General features: G+C 32.2%; 1 protein-coding gene across 1 annotated transcript in view; it reads left to right on the top strand.

Annotated features, from left to right (window-relative positions):
* Nucleotides 1-2,756: 2,756 nt before the first annotated feature.
* The window catches only part of kairos, a 190,765-nt gene continuing 167,972 nt past the window's right edge, over nucleotides 2,757-25,549 (top strand). Inside the window, exon 1 of the mRNA XM_072535888.1 lies at nucleotides 2,757-2,934. The gene's annotated coding sequence lies outside the window, so the exon portion shown is untranslated. The remainder of the gene's footprint in view (nucleotides 2,935-25,549) is intronic.

The following is a 25,549-nucleotide window of genomic DNA, read 5'->3' as shown; positions in this document are numbered from 1 at the left end:
GTAATATATGGACCTATTTTTTCTGACGTTAATTCTATGTGCTCCAAATCTCCTCTTTCATTATCGAACAGTTCGTTGATATATTCTGCCCATCTTTGTACTCTCTCGTCTGTCTGTGTTATAGTAGTCCCGTGTTTATCCAGAATTGCACAAGTGGGATTTTGTTTTCTTAGTCCTGCCAGTTCTTTAACTTTCTTGTGTAGGTTAAACAGATCATATTTATTTTGAAGGTATTCGATCTCTTTTCATTTCTCTTCAAAGTATTTTTCTTTCGCTGCTTTATCATCTTCCTGATCTCGTGGTTTATCTTTCTGTATTTATTGTTGTCTTTGTTTTTAAATTGTGTCCGTTGTTCCATCACATTGAGTATTCATCCATTCTTCTTTTCTCCTTGCGGAAGTGTTTATTTGGCATTTGTTTACAGGGTTCCAGTAGACAATATTTTAGTAGATCCCAGTACTCGTCAATATCATTGGTGTTTGTGTTCAATTTGCTGCAGTTCATGTTGGAGACATTCTTTTACGTAAGGTTTTTTATTTTCTTGTGTGTATTGTAGGGATTCTTTGATATCTTTTATTATTCTTAAGGGTAATCTCTTGATCATAATGTCGTCTGAAGATGGTAGATGGAACAAAGAAGTCGGAAACTGGCGACCGTACGATGCGAAGAGACCAAGAGGAAGACCTCAAATGCGCTGGAGCGACGATATCAAAAGAGTCGCAGGACCAATGTGGAAACGCCTAGCACACAACAGGGACGAATGGCGAGAAATGGGAGAGGCCTTTATTCGACAATTCGGATAGAAAAAGGGCTATAAAAAAAAAAAATGTAGTCTATCTGGTTCCTGACCACTTTTTCCGACGTATCTGCAGGCGAGCGTCATGTATACAGTCGTCTGTTTGAAACTTGAAAAATATGTTTGTAATAATTTCTGCTCTTGACAGAATTATAACAGACAATCTCCTCTTTCGTTTAGATTTTCCAGACCATAGTTTCCTATACACTTTCCGCTTTATCCCTTTCCAATCTTTGCATTGAGATCACCTAGGACTATCGTACTTTCTCTTGTTTTTGTCATTCTTAGTGCCTCTTCGATATCTCGGTAAAATAACTCCACTTCTTCTTCGTCGGCATTCGCCGTAGGAGCATAAACTTGTATCAAATTCAGTTTGGCATGAGATGTTATTAACTTCAGTACCACTACTCTTTCTGAGATAAGGAAATAGCATTCCACCGCTCTATTAGATTTTTTAGTAACTATTACTGCCACGCCGTGTCTATGTTGGTTATTCTCGCTACCGGAATAATATATTGTGGCTTTGTCTGTTGAAAACAACCTGAGTCGGGCCACCTGGCTTTACTGATACCGAGTACATAGATATTCAACCTGGTCATTTCTTGAATAACATTGTGCATTTTAGCAGACTGAAACATGCTCTGAACATTCCAGGTTCCTATTCTAGTGTTGGACAGTCTTATTTTCTCATCTACTTTCTTTTAACAAGAAATTCGCTGATTAACGACCTGAGAGTCTTTGACTTCTTCTCCCCTGCCGGATCTTGGCTTTCGAGGGTCATGATCAGTAACGCTGTTATTATTTTCTAAAACCATGACGATTGTACTAGGAATAAAAATGGGGATCTTTAATGTATTAGTTTCCCCTTGCTTTCTACATCCTTATGCCGTTGACCAAGATATTGGTTCATCCACCTTCGGGACCGATTTCTCAACCCCAGGACAAAAAGGGTGCCCTATCACCTACCAATCCCTCCGCCCAGAGCCGTTGATTAGCAAGTGTGGGATTGCTTATACCGGCAATTGGTCAATAAAATTTTCGCCATATCTGGCTACCCTCACTTAGTTTAGCCTGCACACCAATGCACTTTGAGCCATAATTGAGAGTTAGGTGTCTTATTAGGACCAGTTATCAAGAACCATCTCCTGTCTATGACTCGACGTGGCCGTTCCGATAAAAGTTGCTACCTCTATAACACAACCATACACCCTGATATGTGTGTAGGGTGATAGAATCAAATGACGTTTAGGAGTTGCTTGAATCGCAAGATAAAGATTTAACTGAAACCGACTTAAAAGAAATGTTAAATTCATAACTCTTTGAAGAATATCACTGTAAACGTGACATTTAATTTGAAAAATCTTAGTGAAGCTTTAAAAATGGCAAATGGGTTTTGTGCAATAAAGTCTTATTTTTAAGAGGCAAATTGCTAACGCCACTGCTGAATATCAGTCTGAATTACCAAGAATGGTTTTTAAAAACTACCAAGCAAGAGAGAATTACTAAATCTAAACCTGAAGATAATTAATCAATATGTATGGTCAAAAATTTTAATTTGCTTTTTTATTTCTTCACTTTGGAACATATCCCCTATAACCCCATATAAATTACCATTCCATATTCACGGTTTCTGTATTCGCGGCGTATTTATGGAACATACACCACGCGAATACTGTATTAGAACGAAACAAAACAAATCGTTGATTATGTAAACTAGTTTTAAATAGAATTTTAATAAAAAAAATTAATTTATTAAATCAGGAAGTTATAAATCTTAATTGAATAATATTTCCTCCAAAAAAATATGTACACAAAGACGTACACTCATCGCTACGGCTTTCCCCGGTCTATAATGATCATCTGCGGAAAGAGACTCCCTCCGATTCTGCTACTTTATCCCGCTCCTGGCCACTACAGCCAGCCAGTACTTCTACGAATTTTGTACGCTGCACAACTCCGCTACCTTGGAAGTTTGCGCGGGCTTTTTACAAACTCCGCGAACTCCGCTTTCACCTGTTACGTCTGCCGTACAAGCGAAGTGTGCGTGTCAGTGATCATTTGCTCATTTTCCTAATTTGGTTGGTTTAATACTACAAGAGCCGTGCTTTGTGGTTTTAATTGGCATGGAATGAAACAGGGTGAGTCGAATCAATGTTTAATCCTATTGATCTGGAATAATTATTGAGCTTTTGAAGCTGGTAATTGTAAATAATTACTTCATTAACTTTTTATTTAATTTGCGGCAACGATAATGGCAGTTGTGCGTATTAAACTGGAGCAGCCGAAAATACTAACTTTTAATAAAAGTTCCTATAAACCAGGGGTATCAAACTCAAAAGCTAACTTGGGCCATATAAACAATGACTAACTTTGGATGGGCCGCAAAAAAATCAGTTTTTATAGAAACAGATATATTTCTTTAAAAGTATATTGTAATAAACGTATATAAAGTTAAATTATTGTTGACGTTCTGATATTTGACATCTGTTCTCTGCTACTATATTTTCTATTTAAGGAAAAATTTTATTACTACTTTCAAAAATATGAGATTTATTGTCATTTATAAGAGGAAACAATTGCTCGCATTTGGAAATAATTTCCATTGCGAATTTTCAAGATTTTCAAATCTTGCCAGTAAAAATTTTTTAAATTCAGTCACGCCTACTTCAATGAATTTTGCCTTTGAGTCGCCCCGAATCTCAGTCACTTCCATTTGCATATTAAAGTGTACTAAGTCTATATTTATTGAGAAAATCGAAGAAAAACAAAAAATTTGTCTTTTAAAGAACTAAAATCTAATTTTTGTTTCAAATTCTGTTCTAAGATTAGAAATTTTTTTCTGCTTATCTTTAATACGATGCAGTATCATCTAAATTTGATTTGTTCTTGTTGCACATTAAAAAAATCTTCATTTTTTAGTTGATTTTCCCAAAGAAATAGTTTACATTTCTTCTTCTTCTTTTTGTATGTAGGCTTTAAAGCCTGTTTCTTGTTCAATATTAGCCTCCTAAATTGTTTAAATTATCGCACAATCTTTATCTTAGTCTGCCAATACTTCTTCGTCCATTTGGTGACTTATCTCGTGCTATTCGTACTATCATATGCTCTGCCATTATACTAATGTGTTTGTTCCACTCCTGTTTCTGTTTTGTCTCCCATCCATTTATGTCTTTTATATTGCATGCTCTTCTTATCTTTTCGCTGCTTCTCCCCCTATCCAACAGACTTTTTCCTGATATTCGTTGAAGTATCTTCATCTCTGTTGTTTCTAGTAGTCGTCTCGTTTTAGATGTGTATGTTAATATAGGTCTAATTGCTGTTTTATAGATTCTTGTTTTTGTGTCTTGTCTTAGGTGTTTGTTCTTCCAGATTGTGTCATTAAGAGATCCCGCCGCTTTACTTGCTTTTAAGTTTTGTTGTCGTACTTCTTCAACATCTCCGTAAGTAGTTATATCTATTCCCAGATATCTAAACCTTGCTTCCTGCTTTATTATTTTTCCATCAATGTCGATTTTACATCGCAGTGGGTATTTAGATGTTGTCATACATTTGGTTTTTTCTGCTGATATTATCATATTGTATTTCTTGGCTGTTGTATTAAATATATATGTTAATCTTTGGAGCTCGTTTTTTGTCTCGGCGATTAATGTGGCGTCGTCTGCATAACATAATATTTAGTTAAATTTAGTGTCATGCATGTTTTTAATGGTCTCATGCTTGCCTTGTAACAATAAATTTAAATCGGATGTTGGTTATATCAACCATGAAAAATAAATCTTGGAACCAAGATGGTAAATGGATGTTAATTTAGAGAGTTTCATTAATATTTTTGTTTTATTAGACATAAATGCTGCTCCCACTCCATCTATAGTTTTAGAGGCATCGGTATATATAAGATTATGGTTACTGTATTTCATGAGCTCTTGGAGGACATATTGATATAATGCTTTGGGATGGTTATCTGCTTTTTTATATATGGAGAGTTTGGTACTGGTAAATGGGATGGGAACAATCCAAGGGGGAACAGTGTTAATATCTGGTATACAATAGGTATCTGGAAATTTGAATTCAAGTTCATTGAGGTATCTATTTACCCTTTCATAAAAAGGAAGGTCAAGCCTAGCATGTGTTTTGAAGATATTCCTAAAACGGTCTGAATTTACATAGTGGTTAACAGGATTAATAGGATTTGTCTGTATTGATGCTGCATATGTTAGTGAAAGTTGTTTTCTTCGGAATTCCAGGGAGACTTCTCCAGCTTCACAGTGTAAACTTTCAGTAGGGCTAGTATAAAAGGCACCTAGTATGGTTCGCAAAACACTATTTTGTATTCGATCGAGTTGTTTTATAATATATGGTTTTGCTGAATCATAAATAATACAAGCGTACTCGAGTTTGGACATGATCAATGACTTGTGCATAAGGGTCAGTGTTTTACTATCTGCTCCCCACGTGTTGTATGCAACAGTTTTTATAATGTTAAGTGCAGATTGACACGTACTTTTTAGATCATGAATGTGGTGGTTCCAGAATAATCAAATGTCATGCCTAGACATTTAATTTTCTCAACATATTTTATTTCTTTATTAAAAAGTTTTAATTTTGGAGTGATATAACTTCTTTTTTTTTTGAAAATAACATAGCCTTTGTTTTTGGTGTTGATAATTGAAGACCTGTAGAATTTGTCCATAATTCGAGATTCAGATTCCATAGCACTTCCTGTAGATGGGTCTGAAGGGTTTTATCATTTATCCCCTTAACAAAAATTATTAAGTCATCTGCAAAGAGTCTAGCTTTTACTGGTAAGTCACAAGTGGATATAATATTATTTATTGCAATAAGAAATAGGGAGACTAATCCCAGTATTGTTCGAGAACCTTGGAGCAATTAAGCCTCGAGATTTTATAAAATTTATAACTTTTTTTTATATGTGACAAAGCATTCTCCATTTTGATCACCTTCGTGCATGGTACTTCTTGATGTATGATGCAATGCGTATGATATAAAGTAATGCTACGACGCCGCTGTTTTTTCTAGTCATTCTAGGAGTGCCATCTGTAGCTACAGAATTTAATTTTGACAGAGATACATTGTATTTTTAGAGAAGTTCAAAATCACTATTAAATATATCATGTCTTGTAGTAGTACCATACATTGGTATTATTATTCGGCTTCAATAATTCTTCAAAAACGGTAAATCATTGTCGCAAACAAAAAGAAACACAGATAATTGAGTTATGCCACCAACGGCCGTACTCTCATTACATGTGATGGAAAAACTTTCAAAACTAGACGTTTTTGCTTTGATCTGCAAAGAAGAACTAAAAGCTTTAAACCCTTTAAAAAAAGATGACTCCATAATTATCCTACTAGCAGATTATGGAAATGCAACTGTGATAATGAATTACATTCAATATGAGGACAAAATTAAAGACCTAATAACAAACGAATCTTATACCTAATCATCAAAGGATCCAACGAAACCTTGGGAAAACTGGATATATTGAATTTTATTTACGTTTAAAGATTATTTGACAGATTACCAAAGAAAAATAATTACACCTCATTACAGCAAGACATTTTTATAGAGTAGCGAAAGTTCATAAATCGAATAAATACACCACTTGTACCTATTAAAATGTATAATATGTGTCTGTCAATATAAGTCAGATAAAATTAGATTAGCTTTGAAATCCTTAAAGCAATAACTATACTTTCTCTGTAACTCTACCATGCGGTCCATATATATGGAATAAATTCATTTTTAGCGTTATTATGTACTATCTGAAAAAAAAACCTGAAACAGGTTGATTTTTATTCTTAAATTGACAATTTACAGTATGAAAATATTATCCCCTTTCAGCACCCCCTTTGAATTATAAGCACCCTCTCGAATATTTTAAATGTCAAAGGGGGAAGTGTGGCACCTTGTTAAAAAGGGATTTTAGTCCTCTGTTCGGCAATATAAAGTTTTTTGAGTTTGTGCAATCATAACGGAGAAAATTGATTTTTACAATTAAATCAAATGTTCAACTTAAGCACCATTATTCACTTCTTGACAATAACCGAGGCGATTTTGAAATTCTCATACAATATTTTGTATGACCTCGGGGGTTATTTTGTTAGTTTCTTCCGTTATCCTAACTTTTAAATCAGCAATATTGCCTGGTCTATTAAAATGTACTTTAGAAATAATCTGGTATTTTCGTATCTGTTCTGCTAAGCATTAGGGAAAAAACTTTTGGGATAATAATATTAGTCAAAAAGCCAAATAAACAATTGATATGAATCTAGTAGGCTGCTGTCATTTAGGTATTTAGAGTTACTAAAAGACGTCAGTATAATATTTGCGCGCGTATTAAATTTAATTATGGCTCATTTGTCCGAGACTCAAAGAATAGACATTTTAATTTTGATTGGTTTTGCTAATAAAACAAGAACTCAAAAGGAGGTTTGTGAAATGTTTAATAATAAATACCCTGGTCAAAAAGTTTCGCAGTCTACAGTAAGAAAAATTGAAAAGAAGTTTCGTTATACTGGACATGTAAAAAATATTGAAAAACCAGATAGAAATGTTAAATTTACTGATGAAAAAGAGTTAGATGTACTTCTAGAGATTGAGGAAAATCCGCATAAGAAAACTCGAAAACTGGACGCTGTCAATGATGTAGATAAATTATCTATTTTAAGAGTTTTGCATAAAGAAAAATATCATCCCTACAAAGTTTAGTTGGTTCTGGAGTTAAATGAAGATTATCATTTTGCACGTATAGTTAGAAATTATTTAAACGAGGTTTTTCACAATAGGTGGATTGGAAGACGTGGAACGATCGAATGGGCGGCTAGATCCCCGATTTGACTCCTCTCGATCACTTCTTATGGGGTTATTTAAAATCTAAAGTATATCTTAATAGACCAAACAGTATTGCTGATTTGAAAGTTAGGATAACGGAAGAAATTAACAAAATAACCGCCGATATCGTACAAAATGTGCGAGAATTCCAAAATCGCCTCGGCTATTGTCAAGAAGTGAATGGTGGTCATTTTGAACATTTAATTTAATTGAAAATTACATTGAAAAATACATTCTAAATATTATGTGACATTATGATCTTTATTCAACCTAAAGTTTTGTGAAAGAGACATTATCAAAATTTTACATTTTCAAAATCAATTTTAACAGTTACAATTGCACCAAACTTACAAAAAACTTTATATTTCTGAACAGAAGACTAAAGTTGCTTTCTAAAAAGGTGCCACATGACCCCCTTCGTTATTTAAAATTTTCGAGGGAGTGCTTATAATTCAAAGGGGGTGCTGGAAGGGGATAATATTTTCATACTGTAAATTGTCAATTTAAGAATAAAAATCGACCTGTTTTAGGTTTTTTTCAAATAGTACATAATAACGCCAAAAATGAATTTATTCCATTCCATTATTGTCAAATTTAAAAAAGAAAATTTAACATGCTACCTTTTAATGGACAAAGAAAAAAAGTTATAAAGTTCTTGAACTATTAAGAACAACGACCACTTTACAAGAAAATTTTGCAGCATCGCAAACAACCAAATATAATGTGTATTTACTATGAAAACATAAGCATGTAGATTATCATATCATATTTAAAGATTTTTAAAGAAAAATCTTTAAATTAGCATGTAAATATTAGAAAATTAATCATATTTGAATAGTTGTGAAAATATGCAAAAAAAATCAGTGAAAACAAACCAAAACTCATGGCTGAAGGACCTGAGGATATGATTTGACCACTTAACAGCAGAAATCTTTCGTGCAGTAATTTTCAAAGCTACAATTTCCATTCGAATCCCCGGCCTTCGAAAGGAGGCTGCACAAAAAGAAGAAAAAAACTCTGCACGGTAACTTAGAATGATTTTGTTAGCTACAAACGATTGCAAATCATCAAATTTTCTTTTCGATATTGAATTGAAGGTCCAGAAAGGCTTTTTTAAATTAAATAACCCTCAACATTTACCAACTATTTTATACATCTACACATCTAAAATTTTTGTTCTTTGTAGGAAGTTATATACAAATAAATAACCAATGTTTTCTTTAAACTTCTTAAAACATTTTACGTTTAATAGTAGACATTTTATGGTGCATAAATTGTAATAAAACCTGAACGATGCTACACATATTACAAAGGACACTCTTAAAACCTTTTATTCAATATTTACTAATTGTTTTGTAAAAATTCGTTTTATTTTCACTGCAATGATCATCCAAAATTTTGTTTCGAGTAATATACCCCAAAAAGAGTTCTAAATAACTTTCGATATTGGAAGGGTGTGGGAAATTCAATTTGTTTAGAATGAACAACTCAATCTACTTTAACAAAACATGGCGGCGTGATGTCACAACCAATGGCGTATACAGATATTTAAAGAACATCATTAATCACAGAATGCTAATTTAAGTCGATAAAAGGGCCGTGAAAAGACCCAGTTTCCAAAAAAAATAAAACGTAGTATTGAAGCCACTTCCATATTTTTTTTATATTGACGTCAATCGTTAATTTTTTTTACTTATCAGTATAGAGAACTGGAAATTTTAATACGTTTAACTAATTCGAGCTTCCTTTCTTTTACTCATGAGCTGAAGTACCTCACCATTGGTAACTTTTTGTATCCATGAAATTCTCAGCATCCGTCTATGTATATACTATTCAAAGATATCTATTCTTTTTTCTGTTTCAGAGTCCATTGCCCAACTTTCACAGCCATACAGCAAACAGAGAAAACGTAATATCTAATCATTCGAACTCTGAGCTCTAGACTAAGGTCTGATCTTAAAAAAATTGTTTTCCATGAGTTCTTGTGCGTTGCTTGGTATTAGGACGGTATCATCAGCGTACTTGATGTTGCCTATGCTGGCTCAATTAATCTTGATTATACCTTGAACCGCGTCTAATACTGTTCTGAATAAAGATTCCGAATATAGATTAAAAAATAGTGGTGATGAGACGCAACCTTCTCGCAGTCCTCTAGGGATTCGTATATCTTCGGATGTGGTATGCTCTATCATAATTGTTGCTTATATAGTTCTGAACTTTTCAGAACTTTTCAGAGCAGCCGTCTCAAAAGTTCGAATAGCTATGATGATTGCCGACCTCCGCCGCGGAGATGGCACTTGAAGAAGAAGATAGTTCTGAGATCATCTGCAAATCTTTTTCGTCAATTCCAGTTATTCTCCTAATTTTGATCATTTTTTGATGGTTAACCCAGTCAAATGCTTTTCGATAATCAATAAAACATGCATATACATCTACATTCATGTCTCTGCATCGTTGTGTTAACACATTTAAGGCAAAAAGAGCTTCTCGTGTTCACCAATCCATTTCGAAATACAAATTGAGTGTCATTCATCTGAAACTCACTCACACACATTGATTCGATGTTTTGCCCATCTTGCACATCAAAACCTCCGGGCTGAACCTTTCCTCTGGTTATATTCAGTATACGGTACTTGTCTAGTCCAAAATGCATACTGATGTCATTTGAGAAAGTTTCTACAGTTTTATCATCTGATTTATGTGGTTTCGAGTGAAAGCCATTAATTTCAAATCATCCATATACAACAAATGATTATGCTTCGTCACAACAGTATTGCTATTTTTGATGCTAAATCATGAGTCAGTGGAGTTCAGCAGCTGAGATAGTGGGTTCATCGCTAGGCAGAACCAAAGTGAACTCAACGAGTCCCCCTGGAAAAGGCCCCGGTTAATAGGGATATTGGTTTCATCAGGTATTTGAAGGTGAATTTTAGTCTTCCACTCTGCCATTATATGCTTTAAAAAGGTCACTAGATCATCATCGACTTATATATTGTCAATATATTTATAATCCATTCATGCGACACTGAATCAAAGGCCTTCTTGTAGCCAATGAAGGTAGTAAAAAGGTTCCTTTTCCAAGATTCCAGATACCTAAGGTATCAAAAGGATTAAGCTCGGGTGGGACTCTTTCCACGTTATCGAGCCCCAGGTGACTTGGTATGTTGGAGTATTCCCCAAAAATTTTTGTACACATCTGGACGTGGATGGTGTTTTTGCGCCTTTGTGAGAAGTATTCTTACTATCCACTGAAGATCCTCTATATCCGTTTTTGACCATTTTATAATACCAAATGAGTAGCTCAGCGCGTAACAAGCGTACGTATTGACTGATTGATTGACTATGACCGATTTAGTTGTCTTACTCTTCGTACGAACTCCAAAGTTAGTTCGGTTTTCATTTGTTTATGGTCAATTTTCCGCGCTTGTTTTACTTCGAGATATTTGTACATGGGTCATTGCTATTAAAATGTACATTTTCAATTTTAAAAAAATTAAATGTTAAAAATTTAAAAAGCCAACTATGAAAGACCTTCATAGAACCAGAAGATCTAAATATTAATACTCTAATAACAGGTAAAGCTTAAACATTTTTATATTTCTTAAATTTTTAGATTTTATAATTTGTTTGTTAACGCAAGTGAGATAGTAATTAACAAAAGTGAGAAAATAGGAATCTATATTAAAATAACAAGTTTGAAAATAAAAATTGTATTCTTAGTTATAAAAATGCAATGTGAAATTATATAATAATATTGTAAAAACAGAAACACTTATGAACTATAAATATTACTTGGCAAAGAACTAAAAATATATTGTTCCCGTTTGTTTAGATCAGGTGAAGTCAAAATACAAACAACTTCGTCTAATGAAATGGTAGACACATCTTCCTTTTCAGGGAAGACAAATTTGTATTTATGAATTTTTTTTAAAAACTTTACAGTATAATTATACTCTTTGTCAATATTTATTACCAGTCCAACAAAATTTTTACTGTACTTTTTCGAAGATAACTTAACCACAATAAAGTTATTAAGTTTTGGTCTAATTGAATATTTTGTTTTTGGTGTCTTAGACTCATTTATTGTCATTTCATCACTATCCGAGTCTGATGAGTATATATCTTTGTATTGAACTCGTTTTCGTTGTGTGAACTTTACTTCTTTTTTCTTATTTTGTTTTCCAGATGTACCATGTAATACTACAAGTTGTGTTAAGAAAATCTTAAAAATAAAGCAAAAAGAAACAATTCTAAAGTTAAAAACAAAGTATAAAAAAGGATACATTCATTTGATTGCATCTGTGGGTGATGATCATTCTTATTTTGGGACGGATTTAAATGTGGGATATCCATGGTACCAATTTTATAATGGCAACATTCTTGAACTCCACATGTCAAGCATGATAATGTTCTTGCCTCTAGTAAATTATAGGAGGCTTTTGTCCAAACAACTTCTCTTATAGTCATTGTACCTTTAAATGTTTTTAAATCTGAAGTGGATACTTCATTTTCAATTTTTTTAATTTCCAAACTAGAAACTGTATGACATAAAATCCCCTTACAATTTTCTCGAAGTTCTTTAATTAAACTATTAAAGTTGTCTAAATCTTTTCCTTGGGCCACTAAACTATCTGCTGTCCTTTTCAAACATCCCCCAATACCATCTGGTGCTCCTTTGCCATGTCCAGACTCACTATAATGCCATCTTATAGCTTGACAGGTAAAAAGCTTCGAAATATATGCCACTATTAAAAAAAACATAGTTTTATTTTTATATTGTGTGGATGGTCCATCACTCAAGAAATGTACCATAGATATACTGGGAATTAGGGTTTTTACATATTCTGCAATGGGTGTCAAATGAGCACATATAGCAAAAGGATCGTGACGAAGATTCTCGGAAAATGTACACATTGGACTTTTTTTGTTTTGGGTGTAAACCATTACAGTGTGCAAACTTATCTGTTGTTTGGAACCACCAAAATGAGCAGATTGGATTTCTCGTCCATATTTACATATATAATTTTCAGAGAAGTCCAGGTGTATAAAAACCTCATTTTCCTTTAGGCTATTCTTAATTGTGTCGATACATTTATATTGGTGTTTAATGTTAAGTAAGTGTTTTAAAAAATAGGGCAGTTTTTCTTTAAAGATGCTTACAATATTTTCTTTTGTGCTCTCAACTTCTTCCTTTATTGTCTTTTGACACATTTTTTTCTCGCCCTTAACAATAATTTCAACTTTTTTTGAAAGCCATTTTTTATAAATTATTATGCTGTCATCAACATTGAAGAACTGTATTTCTTTATTACGGCATATTAAACATAAACGCCCTAAACATTCTTCATTGTTAACATCACAACATATTTCCTTCACTACTTCTGTTGAATTAGCAGCATTTATGATATGCAATGACTTTAATTTAGTTACAAGTAAAGTGAAATTCTCATGAATTATACAAAGACATGTTTCTCTGCTTTTTTCTGTGGGAAACAACACTCAAAAAGGTCGAAATCTACAAAATCTAGAATAGCTCACTTTAACTTCAGGATGCTTAGCCTTAAATAGAATAAAAAGATTTTTTAAGGAATCATTTAGGTACCGTTTCTGCTTTTTAATTTTCTTATAAGTAACAGTGTCCTTTTTGCCAGGGCATAACCGACTTACTTCATCTTTTTCAAAAAAGCTTGAGATAACTTCCTTTAATCTTAAAAACATTAACCTTCTTCTTTTCAATACTTGCCCAGAATTTTTATTTTTTACGATTCTTCTTGAACTAACTGATCTTACCAAATTTTCACACCTATATTTTTTAACTATATCTCCAGAAATAGAATGAACAAATCTTTGCTTGTCCTTAAATGTTCTTTGTTCTTTGTAGTTTTCCTGTAGCTGCTGCTGAAGCACTTCTCCAATTACAAGTTTCCGTTTTACTTCTGGAGTAACCTTCTGCCCAATGAGCATTTCCCGAACATTTTTAGTTGGAGTGTTAGGACCTTTTTTCTTTAATCTTTCATATCTAAAAAAAGGTAATATTATTTTACATTTTTTTTTTAATTTTAATATTACTAACTTTGTAATTAAAATTATGAAATTTAAATGATGTTTACTTATTGACTCTATTATTTTTGTTAAGATTTAAATTATTTCATAGATATATAATACCTACCTTTTTTTGTATTTTGAAACCTTCTTACATGTCCTTTCTAATTTAGCTTTTAAAAGCTCTATTTCTTTTTTCATTCTTTCCCTATTTCTTCGTACTATTTGTTTTCCTTTTAAAGACTGTCGTGATGACTCAGGCTGTGAATTTTGTTGAGGTGTAATATCTTCTGCAAACTCCTCAGGAACTGGAGTAAATGATGGGATTATTTCATTAAGCTGAGCCGAAAGTCTTTCTCTTTCTTTTTTTGCATAGTATGATTTTTTACTTTTTTCTCGCCAACATTTTCTAATATTTCTTTGCTCTCGTTCTGATAATTCATCAATTCTCTTTACTTTACCCGCTTCTTTTCTAGCTCTATATCGCTCTCTAGCTTTCCGTTTTTCTTCTTCATGTAATGCCGGATTATTTTTTATTTTTTCTCTTAACTTACGCATCGCATTTTTTGATCTTTCCCGAAGAATACTTTTCTTTTTTTCATTGTTTTTCGCCGACTTTGCCATGTCTAAAAACTTCAAAATAGCATATTAAATTAAAAAAATGTATGTTTATTTTTTAGAAAATATGTTATCAAGATTTAAGTACAAAATAAGAACATTTTATAAAAATTTAATCAAACTTCATTTATGTTAACTTTTTCTCAATTTCGTTAACACATAAATTAACGCAAGTGAGATTAACTTAAGTGAGGTTTTATTATAAATTTCCCGTCAAATCCCGGGTAAATTGTTTGGATGGTGACGCCATTTTAAAAATAACTACTTTGCTTAATATCCTAGCATATACCGTTTGCAAACATTATTGATTAAATTTTTTTTTTTAAATATAGTTATTAACAAAAGTGAAACATTATGCTTACCGTTTGTGGGTCTTAACACCGTTTTGCTCTTAATATTTGTTAAATTTCACAGAACAACATACCTCTCTCAAGGATTTAATTAAATTAAACAAGACTTGTCAAAACACTTTAATGTCACACTTTCAGCGCCGACTAACTAAATTTATGTCAAATAATAATTCTATTAACGAAAGTGAGAATGAATGATGAGGACACCTATAAAAATCGAATTTTAAACTATAAAATAAATTATTTTTTATAGAGAATGATAAAACTAAGAAATAATGTCAGCCATTTTATAATTTTCTGTAATTATTTATTTAGATGTAATATATTAGAATGCTGTTTTTCTATTTCAAAGCTTATATGAACAAGGTGGGGACATTAACGAAAGTGAGAATTGAACCCTTTAATTTAAAAAAAATACAGAGTAGATTTTAATTGTGGAATTTAAAAAATCATAGGAACTTAGGTTTTAATGCACTTTATTTAAGTGTAATATTCTGATAATTATTTTTTGTTATTAAACCTTATTTTTGCTTGAAGGACATCAAAATGTACATTTTCAAAACAATGACCCACATATTATTTTCACCCACTGTCTCGACGTTTTGGCCATCTTGCATATCGAAACCTCCGGGCTGAACCTTTTTTCTCACTATATATAGTATACTGCACTTGTCTAGTCCAAAATGCATACTGATGTTATTTGAGAAAGTTTTGGCATCAGATCTAAGTGGTTTCGAGTGGAAGCCATTAATTTCAAATCATCCATATACAACAGATGATTAAGCTTCGCCACAACAGTATTGTTACTTTTGATGCTAAAACCTGAGTCAGTGGAGTTCAGTAGCTGAGATAGTGGGTACATCGCTAAACAGAACTCAACAAAGAGGACTCAACGAGTCCGTATGGAAAAGGCCCTAATTAATTGGGATATCTTCAGTTTTGATGTTGTTTTCACCGGGTATTTGAAGGTGAATTTTAGTCTTCCACTCGGTCATTATATGCTTTAAAAAGGCCACTATAATATCATCGACTTTATATATTTTCAATATATCTATAAACCATTCATGTGGTACTGAATCAAAGGCCTTTTTGTAGTCAATGAAGGCTGTGAAAAGGTTCCTTTTTTTGGTGTACGCCTGGTTAGAAATGACTGAGTCGATAATAAGTTGTTCTTTGCAACGCCTGGAGCCGTCAGCGCATCCTTTCTGTTGAGGCTCTATGATATTGTTTAGAGCACAATGTCGGTATATACGCTGGGGTACACAAGATGTGACCAATTTGTACAAAGTTGAAAGACAAGTATTTGGGCAATACTTGGCTGGATCTTGGGTGTTATTTTGATCCTTCGGTATTAGATATGTGGTTCCTTGAGTAGGAAATGATGGTATTTTCTATGAATTAGAAATAATATGATTAATTAATACTGTTAAAAGCTCATGAGCACTCCAAAACTTCTTTAGCCAGGAGTTTTGAACTCCGTATGTGATTATTATTATTATTTAATTCTGATTGAACTATTTCAATACCTTTAATTTCTCTAATGTTTGTGTTTTTTTCTTTCTTTTCATTCGTTTTTATATTATAAAAATATAGTTTAACTTGATGATGATGATCCATCACACATTTATAACAAATAAACTTACCTGAACAATAACATAATGATCTACATCTCGAAACTGTTTATCTTAAAGATGCGGTTTATACTAATTATATAGACTAACAGGTACTCGAGTTTTCTGTACCTATTTCAGGAGGATTTGAAAATTTCGGAAATTGCCTACAGCTGCTCCGCATATTTAATCTTTTCGGGATTTAGTGTTATCCTAGGTTGGACGGAGTAATATGATATCCAAACAAACCGTGTCTAAGGGTTTAGGTATGTGATACAGCAATAATTTGGAACGATCGGCTGGAAGTTCCCCCTTTTGTTGATATATTATATTTACAAGGAGATGATGTATTCCATCATAAAAAAAGTTTCAGTTTGTGTTAGAGAGTTTACTATTCACGTTACTAATATACTACATATTAAAATCTAAAGCTTTTTAAAAAAAAATGTTCTTTAAAAGTTTTATGATCATGATTAAAAAACACTACAACCGTATGTGTCTAACTTTGTTCCCTTTAATGAAAGAATAGCAATGTTACAGTTGAAAATCCACCCAATAAACATAAACATAATTTAAATTTATGCCCAAATATTAATTTATTCTATTCAGATTTACAACATGTATCGAAAAACATAAAAAAACATTATAATGGGCGACTTTAATGCCAAAATCTGTAAAAGGAAAGTCGATGATATTGTAGGGAATTTTGACCTAGGAATAAGAAACGAAAGAGGAGAACGATTAGTACAATATTGTCAAAAGAAAGAACTACGTCGGGCTAGTACTTATTTGTTCCAGATGCCAAATTCTCATTTTGAGATATTTACATTTAAATATTTTGGTAATATTTACTCGTTTATTTTAAAACTCAGGAAAATGATGTTAATTCTAAAAAAAATATTTAAAATGGTGTGCTGGATTATGCCTTCAAATTTTTACTGACTCTTTTTAAATTTGAAAAAAAAAATAAAAACCTTTGCTTATGGAACAAAAAGTAAAAGTTTTACATTCTTCGCGGTAGGTACACGTCATGTAACTGAAATAAATGAATAATTATTGTAATTAAAAGAATGAACCTTATATTACTGCATCTTTTTTTCATACAAGGGTACATCAAAAACGAAACTCCTTTTTGCTTTTAAAATTTATTAATAATTAATAATAAAATCATTTATTTAGTGAAGAAAATATTGTTCTGTACAATATTTTGTCAACCTCAGGCATGCATTGTCATTTTTATTAAAATCACATTTAAAACTAATATGTAAGGGGTCATCTTTTTTATAGTTAATTTGTTTAACTTTAGTTAAAGGCAGATCTTTAAAATTTAGAGTTTGGCTTACTATTTGAAAATTTAAAAAATCTTCTTTTTTTAGTTGCAGCACCTTGAGAGGTGCTTTACCGGGGGATATATTTACGAGGTGTCTTAAGAGTGAAACAGGGCTGTATCCTGTGTCCTATGTTTTAAATACTTTTCTATTTTACTGTGAACAGAGTCGATTTCTTGAATTAAACTATGTCCGAGCTCTGAAAATTTTTGTTCAACTGTATTAATGTGATTATTGATATGTAAGAAATACTTTATAGCTAAGGCCATGTGTGAATTGCGGTTTTGGGGGACACAAGAATCTGACCATAATATAAACTTATTTATATTAGGATTTGTTTCTGAAATTGTGTTTAATAGTTTTATAAGAGCACTGGCAATGTGATTACCATTACGGCCTGAAATGGCTTCATGCCATTGAGCACAGTAGGTAATTTTATCTGTGGAGCAGTGAACAGTTAAATTATATACTGAAAACTTTATTTATAAAAAAATTTGACACTTTTGGTAGAGCAAAAACATTTTGCATATCAAAGCATAAAACAGCAGTAGACTGGTCAAATTTGTAGGCGTTTCTATCAAAGTCTCTTTCTATTTTTTCTTTGATTTTATTTTTTATGTGAAAATCATATTGTTTTTATTTAATTTAGTTTTATTTTCAATTAATTTGTATTTCTCACAGTTATCACATATATCCTTTTTTTTAGAAGAAAACCAAAATTATATTCTCTTGTACAAATTTCTCTATACTTATGTGATTTAACAGGAAAATTACTGAAGTCACTTTCTAGGTATAGTCGATACATTTTTTCAATAGAGAGACACAAATCTAAATACAATCTAACACGATCTGATCGACAGTAATGAGACTCTATATGGGGGAACGACTCAATATGTTTTCGTACCCCATCTAGACCTTCCAATAGTAAGACTTTCTTTACGTATTTTCCTTTCAAAGGAGTCCGAGCAATCCCTGAGTTATCCTTATAGTGTTTTTTAAAGAAGTAATAAATTCTCTGTTTACTAATGTTTAGAGTCGTTAAAAAAAATGCCCTACATACTCTAATTTGCTTATTTAAAACCTCAAGGTAATATTGAAACGAATTTTGTTTCTGGCAGTCCGAAATATTTTCTGTTTTCACATACCTTTGTTTTGGTGAATTTTTATTACAAATTTTGAATAAAATGCGACTTTTTGGCTATCACTTAGTTGTCAAAAGTTTTTAAATATAACTTCCTACCCATTGATAGGTACACGTTTTCAAACACTTGGATTGACATTGCCTTGGAGCATGGTTAACTTCTTTTTCGTCCTTATATTGAAGCACATGCTGAACTTTTTTCACATTTCTAGTCTAGTTCTCAGGATTTCTCAATCGCTTTCTTGTTTTTTAGAAGTCTTCTTGCTGCTTGCTTTTACATCTTGATTTTCCATGTTATTTTCTGCTGAGCTTTCTTCTGTACATTTTTCGGCACATTCTGATACCATTTTTGTAGAACTCTTTGTATTTTGTCTTCTTCTATCAGAAGAAGTTGAACTTAAATCACTGTTATACTTTTATTTTATGTTATCCGTTTTATACTTTTATTTATTACATCCAGTCGCTACCATACAAGAAGTAAGACACGTTAACCTCAACTCACTGCATATAACACTGGCATGGCACAAACAAGCACCGAAGGATCGAATGCGCGTGTGAAATACTGGTTTCCTATTGGCCTTTGCATATGGAACACGTAAGCACTGAAATAACCCATAAAATAATCATATGGCACAAAATTACAAAGGTATTACAGAACAGTCTTGGCTGTTAGAGTTATCAGGGCCAAATTACATACATTATTATGTTGGCAATGTTTCATTACAACTTCTAACCCGAAAAAGTAGAAAATGTGGTATGGAACAAATAAGCACTAACCCGACGACTAGTCATCACAAACACCTTTTATCAATTACCACCAAGGAGACTTTATACATGTGGTGCACCAGGAGATACAACGAAAATAATCTGATAAGAAATCAAATAGATTATATTCTTGTTAACAAAAGATTTAGAAATGGGATTATAACCGTGAAAACCTATCCTAGTTCTAATGCAGACTATGACCAGACCTTCTGAGTAGAATATTAATTTACAGTATAAGTTTTTTTTTATTTATTTATTAGTCAGATATGTAGAATGTTTTTATTTTTGACGAGTGATTTTTTCTGACCTTTGCAAATATCTGGAGTGTCTTTTTAATATATTATATTTTGTATTTCTTTAATTTGTTCAGATATAGATACTAGACGGGACTCTCCTACTTGATTTTTCAGTAATAGAAACATACATCTCCCTGACAACTTCTTTTCAAATGATTTAAAATTCAAAAGGCGTCGACTCGATTTTCTTGCATTTTCTTCGGTTTTATTTTCCATCACACAATAATCCTGAAAGCCCCGTTCAAGAATACGAACCATATTTATCTACTGACTTTTATTGAGTTATATACAATTTCGAAGTGTCACTCTAAATCTTCGTTTACGTTTGTTTTTTCATTGTACAATTCAGAGGCGTACGGACATTTTTTTCAGATTTTAAACAGGGAATTGCTTGCAGCAAAATCTAGAAAATCTTGAGAATGATTGTGATGAATTCAAAAATACATTCAATTATGTTAACCTTTATAACCGCTGAGTTACGAGATGGGCTATTCTGATGTACTTCTTCACAAAATAAGTTGAAGCTTTTATTTGATGTGTACCTTTTTTGAAAGTTGTAACAAATTTGCTGATTCTTCTTTTTCTTCTTGTAGTGCCTATCTGTTTCGGATTTGGCGATCATCATAGCAATCTGTATTTTGCAAACTGCTGCTCTGAAAAGATTTCTGGTTGTTGTGTTGAACCACGTTGTAGCATTTGAAAATTCCTTGATATATATTGGAATCCCCCCTTGGTATAAGTATTAAATTTAAATCCCGTCATATATGTATTAAAATAACGAAGATTGCTTTCCATGTATCTCTGTTCCTATCGTAGAAGTTAAAATACCCGAAATATATTTCAATTCCTTCTAAGGTCGGCTCGAGTTAATATAAACCATTTTAGAGTTGTTTATTATTATACAGATGTGTACTTTCTCGGCATTTTCTTTTAATGTTCTATTCAAAGTCGCCTTACAATTTTTGTGCGTCATAGAAATAGGATATTTTGCATTTTAATTGTTGTCAAATGTTTTGTTGTTCCAAATTATGTGAATAAATTTTAAAGATAATTTCCAAATTTTTCATCAAATTTGTAATGTCCTTTTGTTCTTCGTCCTACGTTATTGAAATAAGTTTAGTAGCGGTTAATAGTCTTAGGGAAGAGCCTTTTTTCCTTCATCCAGCAAGTTTAGGATCCTTCGAAGCGGCGTCCTTTCTTTCTTAAATAGCTAGAAGTCTTTCTTGTTGTTCTATTTGTTCATTTGTCCCAGGTGGTTCATGCAAGTAACCACTTTGTTTTATTTTTTTTGCCCCAATCCAACCTTCTTGCCATTTACTTATCCACGGCCCCAGCTCTCCTAACAAACCCTGAGTGCCGTTCGCATACGATTCGATTTATTTTGCTTGCCCTATCTCGACCCCATAATTTCAGTCCCCAATTTTCTACCCCTTATAATAATACCCCATGTGGTAGGCAAAAATATTTCGTTACAAGGTACCTGTACAAGTTGACCTGTAAATTATATGGAAAAGTGACACAAATTTAATAAAAAAGCATAGACAGTCCTTTAAAATGAGAGTTTGTTATTTTTGTTAATTCTTTGCTGAATTATTGCAAAAAATAGCTTCAAAAGTCGATTTTTTGAAAATAATTAATACTTTTTCTAAAAATGCGCAAATTGAATTTTAAGAAAAAACAAGTAAAATCCTAATACTATAATATTTACCTTTTATTCTTTACAAAGGTGTCCCGATTGCGTAGTAGTGGAAATCTCTCGCGTAAAGTGGAACATCTACAAAAGCAAAACCCCAAATCTAAAAATAAACGAACAAGATCGAAGTGATGGATAGCTTCAACCCCGTTCGGAAACCTTTATTTTTAGCTGCCAAATTGGCAATATTGGATAAACTCTTGTCTAAAATCGATGAATGAGCCAAATTGATTTTATCTAATATTTTAACGTCTACGGGGATAAATATTTTTGTTTAAAATACGAAATAACTTCTCGGACGAACTGATTTATTTTTTAAGGTTTGCTGGATGTTTTATAACTGTTTTGTAAATATGGAATTTATGGGCCAATGTCCGAAATGTAAAAGTAGGAAAATGTAGTGCCAAAAAAATAAACAAAGTTTATTCAAATGTTTGTTATGTATAATATTTTACTGTTTGACTACTTTACTAACTTTGATGCAAGTTTATATTTCATTCATTTCATTTCCAAAATAAGATACCTGTCTTAATTAATTGCTTAATTATCAGCTAGTTCATTTACTATATCCTCAGTTAATAACGTCTCTTCTTTTTCTAAACTTACGATTTGTTGGTAAATATGCTGTCCTGTTATCTTTTTAACTTTTTTTCCAAACCGATGACGTTGAGTGTTGCTGTTAATGCTAGATACTATGTATTTCTGCCAGGATTCGTGACGAAACTTTACCAAACATAACATAACAAATTGTGGAAAATTGTACACAAATTAAACTTTATTTGAGATAAGTATATATATATATATATATATATATATATATATATATATATATATATATAATCCTAAACCCATTTACCCTAAGGTGTCGGATGTAATGTCTTTAGTCAGTTGCATGTACAATTTTTCTCCATTGCTTCGTATTCTTTGCTTGGTTTCTTGCTTGTTCTTTGCTGATTCCTCGTGTCTCTAAGATTGAGGTTTTATTATCATCCCATGTCTTTGGCGTGCCCCTTGGTCTCTTGGTTTGTCTTCTGGCTTTCCATACTTTTTTAACTGGTCTTTCTTGATTCCTTCTAACCATGTGTCCATACCATGTCAGTTGGGCCTCTTCAATTGTCTTAATAATTGGTTGGACCTTAAGATGTTTTCTGACTGCCTCATTTCTAATCCTTTCTAACCTAGTTATGCCCATTATTCTTCTAAGAAACTTGATTTCTATGCTCTGTATTTTCGATTTTAATTTATCAGTAAGCGTCCAACTTTCACTACCAAAAGTTAAAATCGGCACAAACGCCGTCTTGCATATGGTCACTTTGGCTTTTTGGGATACTTCTTTTTTTGACAAAAACGTCCTTTTAATTGCGTGGTACATCCGAGCAGCACTTTCTATTCTGGAACTTATTTCAGTTTCTTCAGTTCCTCTATTCTCTATTTGTACTCCCAAGTATTTGTAAGTATCAACTTGTTCACGTATATTTCCGTTAAGTGTTATCTTCCTTTGTTTTCTATTTTTTCTACATACCATTACTTTCGTCTTCTCATTATTGATCTTCAAATTTCGTTTAATTAATGCAGCGTTGCATACTTGTAAATTTCGATTGAGTGCTTCTTCATTTATCCCAAATAACACTAGGACGTCTGCGTATTCACACTCAGAGATCCACACTGCTTCTAGATTTTTATGTCCGGCATATAATTTCAATGTTTCTGCTCTAGTTTCTTTAATTATGTCATCCAAGACAATGTTTAACAGTATGGGGCCTAGGACTCCTCCTTGACGTAGACCCTTATTTACTATGAACTCTTCGGATTCCATATTATCGGTTCTGATTCTGTTCCTTGTATGTCTATGTATACTCATAATGGCTTGCCTGAGTTTGATTTTCACACCTTTCTTTTTTAAACATATGTCAATCACCTTCCTTGGAGTACTATTAAATGCCTTTTCTAAATTTATAAAGGCTTGGTATAACTCAGTGCTTGAGTTCCGTGCGTTTTTTATTAGTTTCTTGATAGCAAAAATGTGATCTTGGATACTTCTGCCTTTTCTAAATCCACTCTGTAATTGTTTCATTTTAGAAGCAACTTCTTGTAAAAGACGTGTTTCTAGTATTCTCTCATATACTTTGGATGGAATGCTCAGTAGTATTATTCCTCTGTAGTTACTGTATTCGCGTCTGTCTCCCTTTTTGAAAATGGGTAGAATAACTCCCACTTCCCAATCTTTTGGTATTTGGCTCTCACTCCATGCCCTATTACATACTTTTGTTAGCAGTTTAATGCCCTTGTCGCCCATGTTTTTAAGTATTTCTGCTGTGATTTTATCAAATTCAGCCGCCTTATCTTTCTTAAGCTTTGGTATGATTTATTTTGTTTTTGCTATAGCTATTTCGTCTTGAATTTGGTCTTCTTGCTCTACCTCCTTTGGTTCTTCTGTGATAATGTCTACATCGTTTTGGATATTCAGTAGATCCTCGAAATATTGCTTCCATCTATCTAGGAGTTATTTTAATCGCTCGAAAATGTGTACACCCTGTATATTATAGTGATCAGTTTTATATTCTACTTCAAATACAGATTATTCTAAAATATAATTTAATCCTAAATGTCAACATATTACTAAATAAATATTAATAATTTATATTATCAAAGCATCCCGATCGAAAATATCGAAAATAATTTTCAAACTAATATTAAAAATAAAAATAAGCATAAACCCAAGTGCAGAATAAACAATGTAAATAATATACATCAATCAACACATTTGTGATCAATAAATACTGTATTTCAATATCCAAACATTAGCAAAAAATATTGGAACGTTTTTTAATAAAAAATTAATAACAATTTTTATTGTAGAATATTTGTTTTCAAATTTTATTCAAAATTTTATTGGTTTCATATCGACACACGAAACACACTATTAAATATAAAATCGTTGGTATCTTTTATAATTTACTGCTATGAACTATGAATATGTTAATTGGAAAAAAGCACAACTGAAAAACAGTTTTTTTATTCGACGTGTTGGTCTGCAGATCGGAATCAAACTACCAATAAACTATATTTTTAGTTATTTGAAAAGTTATATTAGGGTTGCATTTTTAAGAGTACACTATTTTATTTTTTTTTAATGTGTTGAAGAGGAAAGATTAGGCTTAAGTTGAAGTTTGTGGGGTTGCCACTCTTGTCTTGTTGAATTTATTGCATACTTTATGGACACACTGTATATCTGAAACAGTCTGTTAGTTAGTAAATTGTTTATTAGCTGGCAAATTTTAGAACAGGGTTATTTTCATCAATTTATAAATAAGACCCTTTCTCTACACAGTGTCATAGGCCTATGAATGATATGGCGGATTTTTGTCGTCTTTCAAAGCCAGCTTTGATAAATGTAGTTAGAGATAGCACTTGGTTACAGCACTTATAAATAAATCGTGGAAGCCGTGAATGACATTTAATCGGCAAAGGCTGTAGCTTTGATGGTGTTTTGCTAAATTTATTGCATAGGATAAGCAATATATTCTTTATATCATCGTGTATTAAAATAACCAATAACATTTTTAGGGCATATAAAATTGGAATAAAAATGAACAATAGAAGCATAAATTCACATCCGTTTATTAAAGAACGAAAGAGACCGTCTTCGGTGTAATTTGATTTAATGCAAAAAGGAGAAAAGATTTTATTTAACATATACTCTTCGGCGGCATATAACGAATGACTCATCAATAACTCAATTTTCGCCGAAAAGAACGAAAATTGGAAAGCCTCGTATGACTCGCGTGTATGCTCTGTGTTCCCGAGGGAGTCGCATTTTTATTCACAAAATTACTTCTCTTTCATGTCAGGTGTATTAGAGTAGAAAAGAGGACTTTTTATCTTTACTCTTTTTATCCCTTCGTAAAATATTATTTAATTATATAACACTTTCGATCGCTGGGTCTTTTAAAGGTTTTTAAATATTAGCTCACCACAAATAACCGACAGATGCGCTTTTAGATGAATGGCTTTTGATAAAAGCTTTTTTATTAGTTGGTAATCCTCCGTCGTTTCG

This window comes from Diabrotica undecimpunctata, chromosome 6 (assembly GCF_040954645.1).
Source record: "Diabrotica undecimpunctata isolate CICGRU chromosome 6, icDiaUnde3, whole genome shotgun sequence".
NCBI classification, from domain to species: Eukaryota; Metazoa; Arthropoda; class Insecta; order Coleoptera; family Chrysomelidae; genus Diabrotica; species Diabrotica undecimpunctata.
Note: the sequence above shows the minus strand (reverse complement) of the source record. Positions and strands in the feature narration are given on the sequence as shown.